General features: G+C 44.7%; 1 long non-coding RNA gene across 1 annotated transcript in view; it reads left to right on the top strand.

The window, feature by feature from the left end:
* LOC143941786 (uncharacterized) overlaps positions 1-12,955 on the top strand; it is a 38,313-nt gene that overhangs the window by 24,461 nt on the left and 897 nt on the right. The window lies entirely within an intron of this gene.

Genomic DNA, 12,955 nt, shown 5'->3' with positions numbered 1-12,955 from the left:
AAGTGCCGCTATTTTTAGCGGCGCTTTAGCGGCGGTGTGCGGGCGCTAGCGGGGTGGTTTTAACCCCCGCTAGCGGCCGAAAATGGGTTAAACCCGCCCGCAAAGCGTCGCTACAGCGGCGCTTTGCCGGCGGTATTGCCGCGGTGTCCCATTGATTTCAATGGGTAGGAGCGGTGAATACACCGCTCCTTCACCGCTGCAAAGATGCGGCTAGCAGGACTTTTTTCACCGTCCTGCCAGCGCATCGCTCCAGTGTGAAAGCCCTCCGGCTTTCACACTGGAGTTAAAGGGCCCGGTTTTTTTCAGGCATTACACAGGCGCTATTTTTAGCACTGAATACCGCCCCAGTGTGAAAGCAGCCTTAGTGTCAGATTTGTCCAGCGCAATGTCGTAATCCTGCTAAAAATCGCTGATCGCCGCCATTACTAGTAAAAAAGAAAAAAGTCCCTAAATCTATCCCCTAGTTTGTAGACGTGATAACTTTTGCGCAAACCATCAATATATACTAATTGGGATTGTTTTACCAAAAATATGTAACAGGATACATATTGGCCTAAATTGATGAATGTTGTTTTTTTGATTAGATATGTTTATAGCAGAAAGTAAAAAATATTTTATTTACATTTTTTATTTTATTTTTCAAAATTGTTGGTCTTTTTTTGTTTCTAGAGAAAAAAATAAAAACCGCAGAGGTGATCAAATACCACCAAAAGAAAGCTCTATGTGTGGGGGAAAAAAGGGGCATACATTTTGTTTAGGTACAATGTCGCACAACCGCACAATTGTTAGTTAAAATAACGCAGTGCCGTATCGCAAAAAGTGGGCTGGTCATTAAGGGGGTAAATCCTTCCGGGACTGAAGTGATTAAATGGGGGATATGTATGGATTCAATTTGTTGAATAAGGAGGATATTGTTGTGACTTTAAGCCCCCTTTCACACAGGCTGTGCGATCAGGTCGGCCTGTCTGTTATTCAGGTGGATCTGATCAGACCATCCATTCACCTCTATGGAATGGTGGATGTTAGTGGACACATGTCTGCTGACATCCTCCGATATCCAATCTGATCCTGTCCACCAAATCCAGGACCACCATCCATCTGGCGGAGAGGTGATCCGTTTTCATCCAATCTCCCCATAGAGGAGAGTGGGACTCTGAGGGGTCCGTCTCTGCACAGTGAGGTTGGTGGGTTTTGCCATTGTTTATGTCACATGGTTTTTGTGCAGCATTTTTTCAAACGCAGCTGTTTTGGGGGGGGTTAGAGACTACACCTTTTTACATTTTATTGTGAAAAAACACAATACATAACCCAATTTTTTTTTAAATATAAAAGATGATGTCACGCTGATTGGATAGATACCAAACATGTCACGTTTTAAAATTGCACACGCCCGCACAACGGCGACAAACAACATAAATTTTACTATTCATAGGCAATGCTTTAAAAGCCTTTACAGGTTACCACTTTAGATGTACAGAGGAGGTCTAGTGCTAGAATTCCTGCCCATGATCTGACGTTCGCAGCGATTCCCCACGTGTGGGATGATTGTTTTGTGTGTGTTCAGGACCAACGTACGCTTTTTTTTTCTAATTATTTATACTATTTTATTTTGACACCGTCGCTTTAATTAAATTATTTTTTTAAATCACTTATGTTGCCGTCACAATGAATGTAAACATCCTTTATGACACCAATAGGCATGTGTCAGGTATTATTATGGGGGGATCTGGGGTCCTCCTTTGCACTTAAAAGCATTCCAAATTTCAACAACAGTGGTTTTAAATGCTTGTATTATTTTTATGTTTTATTTTTATTAGTAATAGCTGTGCTCTGCGATTTTTATTTATTTTTATTTTTTATGGGACTGCGACATTGCGGTGGGCAGATTGGACACTTTTGACACATTTATGGGACCATTGGCATTTATACAGCGATCAATGTTATAAAAAAACACTGATTACTGTGTTCTTTGTGTGGGTTTCTAACTGTATGGGGGATGGGAATTACTAGAGGAGGAGACATATGGCTGTTCCGCCTTAGTAGGAACAGACGATCTGTCTCTCTTCTGACAAAATGGGGATTTGTGTGTTTACACACACAAATCCTTGTTCTGGCACTCGTGCCTGTGATCGTGCGTTGGTGGCAGCGATTGTGCCCACCGGCCACGTGCATCGGGTCCCCAGTGGTGCAGCATGCGGCCTCTTAAAGGAGCCAACGTACGGGATTTTGCGGTAACGAACCACTTTTCCGACATATATGTGCGTGAGTCAGTCGGCAAGTGGTTAAGACTCCAGTAAAGTGGAAGTAATGTCATGCCATCACTTCCAGGTTACTAGATACGAGACCCGATCAAAGACGATTCCAGCTTTGTCCGGGTTGCCGGCAGACGTGGCGGCTGGTCGCTTGGGCCTCCTGGTGGGACGGGCGAGCTGCGGAAGGCGGGGGAGGGGGGAACGTTCTCTCCGCTGTTTAGCCGCATCGGTTGTTATTACAAGGAAGGGACGGTTGGCTCTAAAAAACGGTACCGGGGTGATGTCTGCAGTTGCATATCACCCCAATATAACCACTTGAAGCCAAATGATGTACAGGTACGGGATTTGGTGGAAAGTGGTTGTAAACCCTTACAAACCACTTTTACCTACAGATAAGCCTAGATTAAGGCTCACCTGTAGGTGCAAGAAATATCTCCTAAACCGTGTGGAAAAGACAGTCACGCTGTCTACGGCGCTCGCACTGTAGACAACGGCACGCAGGTATACTGAGTGTGCCATTTCTAGCGGCGATTGTGCCTTTAGTGGTGGCTCCCGCGATTCAACACACAATCAGCGCCGAAACCCTTTCTAGTGATTAGCGCCTGTCTTCTCTCTTTTTTTCCCCTAAAATTGCCAGTCAGACCTCTTCCCCTGCAGGATGGAATGTTGGAGGAGTTCAGTACACCATTCGAGTACAAAACATCCCCAGATATTGAGTTTACTGTGTGTGACTTTACAGGGGAAATTGTCCTTAGCTTAGTGAATGTGGTGAAAATCTGTGCAAAGAAGATCGAAAAATCAGTATTTATACTTTCACATGATTGGATTATGGAGGTCAACAGAGCTTCACCACATTCAGTAAGCTAAGGAGTGACACAGTGATCAGACTATTTACCTTTAGTAAATCGACCCATAGTGTTTGCAAAAGTAAAAGGTCGTTTTTTTTTTTTTTTTTATGGAGTAGGAAAGGGTTAAGCCCCCGTTCACACACCGAATCCAACTTTGAAATAGATTTCAAAGCTGCAGGTCATCGCAACTTCAAGTGCAAAACTGAAATCGCAAAAAATAGTGCAGGAACTTCTATTTCAAATCGGCGAGGCACCTCAAAGTCGAAGACGCACCCATTTGATCAGTTCCATTGTCAACAAGGTGCGACTTGTCATGCGATTTTGGATCTGTCAAATTCGTATGACAAGTGACAACGATGTGAATGGGTACTTAACCCATATCTGGTATTTTTTCTAAAAGTTTGCTACTAAGAAAATGTTCCCTTCATATTTTGTCTGGGAGAGGCAACAGGAAATCTCACCAAAATGAATTGATCTCCCATCACACCCCTTACATTGCTTTGTATGGCCCCCACATGCTTGTATGCATGCCTGATAACATTGGGGATGCTCCTAATGAGACGACAGATGGTGTCTTGGGGTGTCCTGGGGTATTTCCTCCCAGATCTGGAGCAGGGGATCACTGAGCTCCTGAACAGACTGAGGTGCAACCTGGCGGTGTTGGATGGATCGAAACATAATGTCCCAGAGGTGTTCTATTGGATTTAGGTCAGGCGATTGTGGGGGCCATTCAATGGTATCAATGCCTTCATCCTCCAGGAACTGGCTGCATACTCTTGTCACATGAGGCCGGGCATTGTCATACACCAGGAGGAACCCAGAACCCACTGCACCAGCGTAGGGTCTGATAATGATTTCTGATTTCATCCTGATACCAAATGGCAGTCAGGGTGCTTGCCTGATTCTTACCCTCTGCCACCCCTGCCTGTGTCTAACCCCTCTGCCACCCCTGCCTGTGTCTTAAACCCTCTGCCACCCCTGCCTGTGTCTTAACCCCTCTGCCACCCCTGCCTGTGTCTTAACCCCTCTGCCACCCCTGCCTGTGTCTTAACCCCTCTGCCACCCCTGCCTGTGTTTTAACCCCTCTGCCACCCCTGCCTGTGTCTTAACCCCTCTGCCACCCCTGCCTGTGTCTTATCCCCTCTGCCACCTCTGCCTGTGTCTATCCCCTCTGCCACCTCTGCCTGTGTCTATCCCCTCTGCCACCTCTGCCTGTGTCTATCCCCTCTGCCTGTGTCTATCCCCTCTGCCACCCCTGCCTGTGTCTATCCCCTCTGCCACCCTTGCCTGTGTCTAAACCACCCCCCCACACCTGCCTGTGTCTAAACACCCCCCCACACCTGCCTGTGTCTAACCTCCCCCCTGCCTGTGTCTAAACACCCCTGCCTGTGTCTAAACCCCCCCCCGCTGCCCCTGCCTGTGTCTAACCCCCCCCCCCCCCCCGCTGCCCCTGCCTGTGCCTAAACCCCCCCGCCTCCCCTGCCTGTGTCTAAACCCCCCAACCACCATTGCATTTGATTGAACTCCCCCACCACTGTTGCATGTAAATCTTACTTCCTGATAAATTACATTTTAATTTTCATTGCCATGATATAAAATAATGGTTGTGGGGGCTTTTGGTGGGTGTGATTTTTTTTTGGGGGGGGGGGTAGGTGGGCTGGGCAGCATTTCATTCCTGGACCCAGGCAGCACAATGTCTTGGGCCAGCCCATATATGTTTTCTTTTTTTTTAAGCTGTGTACTTACCTGAATTTGCCTTAGGCTGAGTTCACACTGGCATTAAGAGCAGGTGTTTCAGAGGCGTTTTAAAAAGCCCCCCAAATGCCTATTGTTAGGTGTGACCTCAACAAGTCACCTATTTGTCAGGTTATGTTACCGTTTCCCAATTGTTAGTTAGAGTTCTTATCTAAGCAAAGAGACACGGAGGTATTCAGTATTTCTGCTCAGAAGTCCGTCGTAACTCTGACTCTCTCTGACTCTGAGCTCTTTATTACTTCTCTTTTATAGACAGAAAAGAGCAAACATCAGCAATGTAAAAAAACAAAATTTTGCAAAGAAAAGACAATTCTCCGGGTGTTATCAGCTGATAAGACAATCTTCTGGGCGTAGACTGCTTTTTAGGGCTGATGCGGCCTCTTCTTATGCGTACGTGACTAAAGATGACGAGTCCTTATTTTACTGAGAAGTATAAAGAAATACAAGTATTTAGTAAGACATACTGTCAACCATTTTGTTTAGACACCCCTTAATCCTTACATTTCCCCCTTTGACATCACCCCTCCCTCTTGCCCTGGGTCCACCTGAACAAGTTCTAGTCGGCCTATATCCAGAGTACTCTCCCTGACCGTGAGTTGTCAGAGGGGTATACACCCATCCCCCTGGACAGTACCAACATCTAAAATTCAGGAAGAGTGGCTTTTCTGACAGATGGGTGATGTCAAGGATCTAAATCCACCTATCTTCACAAAAGTTCCATCTTTTCCGCATCATTTACCTTGGCTTTCTTGCAAAAGCACATAAACAACTTAAAGCATGCATAAAAGAAAAATACGAATAAGAGCACCACTATAATCGTCATTGCTGCCTTCTTAACCCAAGAGAATAACCCTGAGAAACTAAAAGTTCCACCAAACGGATCCCAGTCGCGACCAATATTTCGGGCCTTCTCTTGTAAATTCTTTACTTCCGTACGGTGTTGTGCAATGATGTCATAATAATCAGGTACCTCAATGCTGGTGTTATGTATCCAAGTACAGCACTCATAGTCCTCAGTAGTTTCACAGAGTCCTGTCAGTGCTGCACTCATACTTTCAATTGCTAATTCATGTAATTCTAATTGTTGTCTGATGGCTCTGGTCTCCAGATTTAACTTAGTAATGTCATCAGAGTTTTTCTCCAAAACATCATTAATAATTCCTGTATAGTTATTTAGTCGTTTCATTAAGTCTATACCCCATCCTGTCCAGGACGGGAACCAAGCCCATGCCATGTCCTTCTTCAGGAATATTTCTCTTTTACTACGATACCTGAGGGGATATCTAGGGTGCATGCTAGCTTCTAATAGGTGATCACCTCGTTCATCACCTACTACTCCCATTACTGGTACTAAACTTGCGAGGTAGCACCATCCCTGAGCTCTTCTAGGTATCCAAGTATAACATTTATCCTCACAACAGATATATATATTGTTTCCTAGAGCTACTGATCTTGAACTGATATCATTTCTATAACGAGAGGTGTATCCATAGAGGGATAAGTTGGATACTAACCACCTAACATTATTATCCACAATGTTAGTGAGGAAGTCAGATAATGTCTGGTGTGTGCTGGAATTACTGGGATAGAAGCTTCCATTTAATACGACAATGGACAAATTAAACTTGCTGTCTTGGCATTCTCCATTTCCTCCCGTTGTGTTCCCTAAGTTGAAACACCAATCAGGGGAAAAGGCGAGGCCATTTGACTTAAACATTACTGTCTCGCTGGTATTTGTTCTAATTATGTTAATGCTACTGTTAGCAAGATCAGTATAGTTTATAGGAACTGCCATCAGTGGTATACTTGCTGTGCTGGGGTGTAATTTGCTACAAATCCAACATTTCTCATATCCTGACTTCTGGGCATAAGCATATTTAAACTTCAGTAATAACATTTTTTTAGAAAATCCTTCATCCTTGTGTATTTTATTCTGTGAGGTAACCAAACTATTAGCCAGAATTACTGAAACAATAAAAAGATACATGTTGTCATTTGCCAACTGGCTCCTTTTTACAGTGAGAAGCGTGGATCCAGGTAGGTTTCCCTTCCAATTTCACTGAGGTTGCTGTAATCAATAGCACCTGGAAAGGACCTTCAAACCTTGGTTCCAGTGTCTTTCTGGTATGTTTCTTTACATACACATAGTCTCCTGGTTGTAGATCGTGAGTACCTGTGACAGAATTAGGGTCTGGAAGAGAAGAATACACACTCTTGTGGATTTTAGTCAGACGCTGTTGCAACTGTATTACATACGTAGTTAACCTATCACATTGCAATTGCATACTTTGAGGAAAATATAAACCTAATCTAGGTGCACTTCCAAACAGTATTTCATATGGGGATAACCCGGTTTTTCCTGTTGGGGTGTACCTAATAGAGAACAAAGCTAAGGGTAGGCACTCAGGCCATGGTTTGTTCAACTCCTGCATGGCCTTTTGTATTTTCAGCTTGATTGTACCATTTACTCTTTCTACTGATCCTGAACTCTGTGGGTGGTAAGGAGTATGAAAACTTTGTTGAACCCCTAACATTGCCATCACATTTTGCATTATTTCTCCCGTGAAATGTGTCCCCCTATCTGATTCTATTGTTTCTGGGAGACCAAACCTAGGTATCAGCTCAGTAATCAGTTTCTTGGCGGTGGCTTTTGCCGTAGCTGATTTTACAGGATAACTTTCGGGCCAGCCTGAAAATAGGCAGATGCACACGAGAACAAATTCAAAGGGGCCGCTCTTAGGCATTTGTATGTAGTCAATCTGCAGTCTCTGAAAGGGATATTGGGCCCGGACCTGATGTTTACGTGGGGTTTTCACTCTCTGTCCTGGGTTATTAATCAGACAGATTTGGCAGGCAGCACAGTAGTTCCTTGCAGTACTACTGAATCCAGGGGCTAGCCATCCTTGGCTTACAATCCTATACATAGAATTGGAGCTGACATGAGTGGGTAAGTGGACAGCCGCTGCCATTGCAGGGTATAGAGAAGCGGGTAGACATATTTTGTCTCCTTCTCTCCATACATTGTCAAGGCCTGGTGCAGCTCCCTCCTTAACCCAACGGTCCTTCTCAATAGCCCCTGCTTGTTCCTGTAGTTCGATTAGCTGCTGCCATGTGGTTTCGGGCATACTCACCTGTACCGTGGCTAAGGTCTCAGGGCTTACTTCCCCTAGAGCTGCCTTCTTTGCAGTTAAATCTGCAAATGCGTTTCCTTTTGCCTCAGTTGTTTTTGCGCTCGTGTGTGCCGCTATCTTCATGATGGCTACTCTTATAACCTTTTGAAGATTGTTCAGGACTCTTTTGATTCCTTCACCATGTTTAACAGGTGTGCCTGCTGCTGTAAGGTAACCTCTAGCTTTCCATATGTGGCCATAATCATGTGCCACACCGTAGGCGTATGCGGAATCAGTGTAAATGTTCCCTTCTTGTCCCTCCAAGTGTTCTAGGGCTTTCTCTAGAGCGGTTAGTTCCGCTTCTTGTGCCGACATGTGTGCTGGTAGTGACTTTGCCTCAATTACCTGTGTGTCCGTTACCACAGCATAACCTGTGTGATATTTACCTTTGTCATCGGCAAATCTACTACCATCTATGTACAGTGTGTGTTCTGCATTTGCAATGGGTATGTCTGTGACATGTGGGAACCCCGTGGTTTCTTGTTCCATAAGTTGAAAACAATCGTGTTCATCAGATGTTATGTCCTGAAACGAAAGTGTGTCAGAATCCTGAGTATCTTGTGCTGTGTCTACACCATTATCATCATTACTCCCCCCTGTCAAATCTGTCTGTAATGGTAAAAGCTGTGCTAAGTTAAAAGAAGTGCATCGCTGAAAGGTAACATTGGGGGGTAGGAGCAAGGTGCATTGTAGACGCAGCTGCCTTGCCATTGATATGTGTTTTGGCTGGACCTGTGACAAGATGGCGTGTATGTCATGTGTGGTATGTACCACTACAGGATTGTCTAAGACAATTTCTGAGGATTTGTCAATGATAATTGACACTGCTGCAACTGCTCGTACACAGGACGGTGATCCTCTAGAGACAGGATCGAGAGCCGCCGAGAAGTATGCTACCGGCCTTTGTTTGATGTGTTGTTGTGTCAACACCCCTGTTGCGTGTCCCGTGATTTCAGCAATGTACAAATGAAATGTTTTGGTATAATCAGGGATCCCGATCGCAGGTGCCGAAATCAGTAACCTTTTTAAGGTGCTAAAAGATTCATGACCTGCTTCTGTGAGTACATAGGGTACTATTTTCAAGCAATCATATAATGGCTGCATCAGAGAACTGGCATGTGGTATCCATTGTCTACAATATGACACCATTCCCAGAAACATACGAAGTTGCTTAAAGTTGCGTGGGATATTCATTTGTCTTATGGCCTGGACTCGGTCTTCAGTGAGGTGTCGAGTACCCTGGGATATACAGTGGCCCAAAAAGACAACCTTTTTCTGACATACCTGTAACTTAGTTCTATTCACCTTGCACCCTTTTTCAGCCAGGAATTGTAACAATGATAGAGTGGCTTTTAAACAAGTATCGTTATCCGGACAACATAACAATAGGTCATCTACATATTGCAACAATACACAAGTGTCAGGTGGTTGCCATTCTCCTAACACTGTCTGCAGGGCTTGTGAGTATAGAGTTGGCGAATGCGCCATTCCTTGAGGTAGGCGTTTCCATGTTAGCTGACGGTTTCGAAGGCGGAACGCGAACCATGGTTGACATTCCTCCGCCAGGGGTACAGAAAAGAAAGCATTTGCCAAGTCTACAACTGTAAATGAGGAGCTATCTGATGGTATTTCTGACAGTAAGGTATGCGGGTTCGGTACTAATGGCGTTATTGGGGCCAATATTTTGTTTATTGCCCTTAAGTCCTGTACCATCCTATACCTTATTGGGCCATCCCCCAATGTCTTTTTCTTAACTGGATACAATGGGGTATTGGCTGGTGATTGTATTTCTTTTAATGCTCCACTTTTAAGTAGAGCCTCCACTTGTAGTTCTATAGCTGCTTCCTGGGGCGCACTGAGTGGGTACTGTTTCTGCTGAGGGAGAACTGCTCCTGGAATCAGCTGTAGAGTAACCGGGGGTATGGGCAGAAGCCCAACGTCTGCTGGATGTGTTTCCCATAACCCTTCCGGAAGGCTAGACAGAATTTGGTCTATTTCCGGTGAGGGCGTATTGGACGGTTCTGGTTCTTCTTCCAAGCATTGTATTTTACTACAGATTTCTATACCCTCTGGGTCATCCCCTATTGCTAGGGTGACCATGCCATCTGGGTGATAAGTAATGTTCGCTCCTATTTTCTGAAGAATGTCTGCTCCTAATAAATTAGTGGGAGCTCCTCTGGAAATCAAAAAGCGTGACAAAAACATGTGATTTCCTATCTTTACTTTTAAAGGTTTAGTCAGCGGGGCATCAGTCAGGAGTCCGTCGTAACCACTTATGGGTATGGTGTCACGGGACGTCATGTGTGGAGGGACTACTGAATCAGACAACAGACTGCGTGACGCTCCTGTGTCAACCAAACAAGGAATATGTTTACCTTCCACCTTCATCAACATGTGGAGCATTTTGTTCTCTGATTCAGCTAGGACTGGGGCAAGTCATGCGGTCGGATCGTCCCTATCATTGGTACGCCTCTGTCTGTAGTCCCTCGTGTCTCTGTCCGTGTTTCCTTCCTGTTCGTCTTTTATCCTTTTCCTACAGTCTCTTTTTATATGTCCCACCTTGTTGCAGTAATAACAGGTAAGAGGTTTACGGGAGGAATTCCCTCCTTCATTGACCCGGGCAACAGTGTTAACTCCCGGTGTCCTTCTGGGTTTAGTTTCTGCTAAATCAGCCTCTATGCCTTGTGCTTTCTGCAACAATGTTCCTCTGTCCCGTATGGCTCTCCATTCGGGAGTACATGCCTTCAGTTTGTCACCTATTTGGGGTACTAGTCCTTCCATAAACTGTCGATTGAAAGCCCTAATGGTGACGGGTAAGGCTAAATCTAGACCTTCGTCAGCCATCATGCTTTCCATGTTGAGGTAAAATTCTGTAACAGTCTGACCTGGGGCCTGTTTTATGGGCGCTGTTGAACCCCTTTCCTGCTGTTTCCCTTGGCAAAATTCTCGTAACTGAGCAATAAACAGGGGTCTAGAGTCTATATGACGGGGGTGTACTCCTGGCGGGTCCGTGGTAGGATCCCCTTGTGGTCTATGTGGAGCAATTTCATTCATAAATTGATTAAACATCGTTAGTGTCATTTTATGTCTACACAAATCTTCCCCATCTTGCCAAGTTGCTTCATGTGTGTCTAGTAATTGTGTCACGAATCTACAGAATGCGGCAGGTTTTGCTACGGGATCAGGAGCATTCTGTATTAATGCCATAAGAGTGTCAGCCGACCAAGGTGTCCATGTCCTCAGAACGACTTGTCGGGTCACTGTAGGTGGCTGTCCTGCTTGACCCGCATTTGGATTATTTACTTGTATTACCCTAGTCCGACTATGGACTGGAGCTACGGGCTCTGGTCTTTGAGCGCCGCAATGTACACATTCCTGTGCCCAGTCTGTATTCTGGGTACCGCATACTCGGCATACCCACCCTCTTCCTCTTAAGGAAGGATAAAGTTTTGGTCTTTCATTACCTGGTGTGGTGGTGTTATAAGGAGGTGGAGTATCTCCCGTATTTACCCTATCGCCGGGAGCAGAAGGAAGACTTTTGTGTCGGACCTTCATATCCCATCCACCCTTTTCCTGACAATACTCCCATCCCTCCTCTTCAGCCCTGTTGGAAACCTTAATTAAACATTGTATTTGTGATACCCATCTGTTCTGCAATATCTCTCCCTATCTGTCTTTCTTTATTTCTTCCCAACCTTCTACACTTAATCCATTTTCTCCATCCATTCCAAATTTCTTGAGAACCCTATTTGTGCCCTGTGCCTTATCCTTCCCATACAACATTGTAATTATGTCTTTAACAGCATAACATTTCTGAGATTCCTCCTGGGGTTTACCCTGTGTCTGGCCCATTTTGACAGTCTTGCCTAGGTGGCGTTTGGATCACTTATTAAGTGTCTCGTTGCCTTCTCCTCCTAGGGTGCCAAAATACTAAAAAACCTCTCCTAGATGAGATTTCTGAAATCGAATTACTTTATATGCTAGCCAACTGACAAATATTATGACCAGACTGACGGCTACAACATATACAAGCATTCCCTTTTGGTGGCCAAACACATATGACTAGATCTCCGGGCTTTGTGGAGACCTTTATTCCCTTCCCATTACCATGGAATCTCTCAGCATTCGTTTCTTATTCCTGCTTTATTGAGGCAGTCAGGACTTATACTTTCAACCCGTTTTTAGGCTCATGAATCAAAAAGCGTATATCAAACTTAAGTGTCGGACCCCCAAAGTACTCTTACGAGTTAAGGGCGCATTCCGTTACCCATTGGGATGATATATGTTTCAATTCACACCATACAAACAGGGCTTATCTCAGTCACAACAGACAGATGACAAGTAGACAGACAAGAAACAACGGTAACATAAGCCAAAATATTAAGTTCAAGACCCGCTTACTACAGAGGTTGGTGTTTACCTGAAGAACAATTCAGACAGATCAGGTGGGCACAAATCTAAGAAGCACAGAGTTTATAAGAAAATAAAGCTTTTCTTACCTGCGCAGGATTTGTCTGTGGTTCTTGATGTGCCCGGCCTTTTTGTTCCGTCCTTATGTTCGTTCGCCTCTTGTAGTTTCTTTCTGCGGGTCCCTGTTCGGGCGCCAGAAATGTTAGGTGTGACCTCAACAAGTCACCTATTTGTCAGGTTATGTTACCGTTTCCCAATTGTTAGTTAGAGTTCTTATCTAAGCAAAGAGACACGGAGGTATTCAGTATTTCTGCTCAGAAGTCCGTCGTAACTCTGACTCTCTCTGACTCTGAGCTCTTTATTACTTCTCTTTTATAGACAGAAAAGAGCAAACATCAGCAATGTAAAAAAACAACATTTTGCAAAGAAAAGACAATTCTCCGGGTGTTATCAGCTGATAAGACAATCTTCTGGGCGTAGACTGCTTTTTAGGGCTGATGCGGCCTCTTCTTATGCGTAC

Source organism: Lithobates pipiens, unplaced genomic scaffold (assembly GCF_037356315.1).
Source record: "Lithobates pipiens isolate NorthernLeopardFrog02 unplaced genomic scaffold, aLitPip1_a1.2 Scaffold_10, whole genome shotgun sequence".
NCBI lineage: Eukaryota > Metazoa > Chordata > Amphibia > Anura > Ranidae > Lithobates > Lithobates pipiens.
The sequence above is the reverse complement of the archived record's forward strand: the minus strand, read 5'-3'. Positions and strand labels throughout refer to the sequence as shown.